This window comes from Cebus imitator, unplaced genomic scaffold, assembly GCF_001604975.1.
Source record: "Cebus imitator isolate Cc_AM_T3 unplaced genomic scaffold, Cebus_imitator-1.0 Scaffold74, whole genome shotgun sequence".
Classification (NCBI taxonomy): Eukaryota; Metazoa; Chordata; class Mammalia; order Primates; family Cebidae; genus Cebus; species Cebus imitator.
The window spans coordinates 5937410-5938829 of NW_016107389.1; the positions used below are offsets into that span (position 1 = coordinate 5937410).

At 42.3% G+C, this 1420-nt stretch overlaps 1 non-coding gene across 1 annotated transcript; it reads right to left on the reverse strand.

The window, feature by feature from the left end:
• Nucleotides 1-632: 632 nt before the first annotated feature.
• On the reverse strand, nucleotides 633-846 carry LOC119471793. Its single transcript, XR_005200881.1, has one exon. It is a non-coding gene; the product is annotated as a small nucleolar RNA U3 (small nucleolar RNA).
• Nucleotides 847-1420: the final 574 nt, after the last annotated feature.

A 1420-nucleotide genomic window follows, 5' to 3' on the forward strand; every position in this document is an offset into this window, starting at 1 on the left:
AAAAAAAAAAAAAAAAAAAAATAGCTAAGCTGATTCATTCTGTTGATTTGGTTAATTATCATCTTTCTGAGAAGCACTTCATACTAGCCCTTAAGCACTGCCCATAGGGGTCATATTTTTATTTTACTTGCAGATACTTAGGTTTTGTCTTCCTAACCACATTGTGACCAACTTGAGGGCAGTGGCAATAATAATATACTTGAAAATCTTTTTATAATTGATAAATACCTTATTATAAGTTCCATTTCATTTCATTCACAGTACCACATAGCAAAAAATCATCCAAGCTATTCTCCTGGTTTTTTCTTTCCTCTTGTTTTTTTTTTTTTGAAACGGAGTTTCACTCATGTTACCCAGGCTGGAGTGCAATGGCGCGGACTCACCACAACCTCCACCTCCTGGGTTCAAGCAATTCTCCTGCCTCAGCCTCCTGAGTAGCTGGGATTACAGGCACGCACCACCATGCCCAGCTAATTTTTTGTATTTTTTTTTTTAGTAGAGACGGGGTTTCACCATGTTGACTAGGATGGTCTCAATCTCTTGACCTCGTGATCCACCCGCCTCGGCCTCCCAAAGTGCTGGGATTACAGGCTTCAGCCACCGCGCCCGGCCTCTTTGTTTTTTAAATAGGAACCACTCAGACTGCATCCTTCCCTCTTACTCTCCCAAAGGAAGAGAAAAACAATCATCAATGGCAAATGGCAGTTGCAGCAAAGCAACACCAGGACCCAGCTTCACACTCAGGAGAGGTGGCTGCACCTCTCTTCGTGGTTTCTGGTGTTCCATACTTTCATAGAAACTTCTCTAGTGATGAACTAGAGAAATTATCCCTGATAGTATAGTATTCCTTTTTTTTTGTTTTGTTTTACAAAATGTGAAAACTGAAAAGAAGTAAATTTATGAATTTACTTCCACCCAAGCTTGTAAAATTAGTCAGTGGCAGGACCAGGTTCTTGTGGTCTCCATTCATCACACTTCAGGCTGCATTGGGTTGCCTCTGTTCGACCATCCTTTATGTTCTCTTTTGTGCCCCAAAGCACCACATCGCACGAAGTCAGTGAAAATTGTGGAGATTCATTTTTGTGATAATAAGTCAAACGGGTCAGAATTCTTACTGTATGCATATTAACAGTTGACAACTATACTTCTCAACAATGCAAGTAGTTTTTGCCTGATATCGTTCTAGGTCAGTGTTTCTCAATGTATACCTAGTGAAATATCTGCATTAAGGCCGGGCGCAGTGGCTCAAGCCTGTAATCCCAGCACTTTGGGAGGCCAAGGCGGGTGGATCACGAGGTCAAGAGATCGAGACCATCCTGGTCAGCATGGTGAAACCCCGTCTCTACTAAAAATACAAAAAATTAGCTGGGCATGGTGGTGTGTGCCTGTAATCCCAGCTACTCGGGAGGCTGAGGCAGGA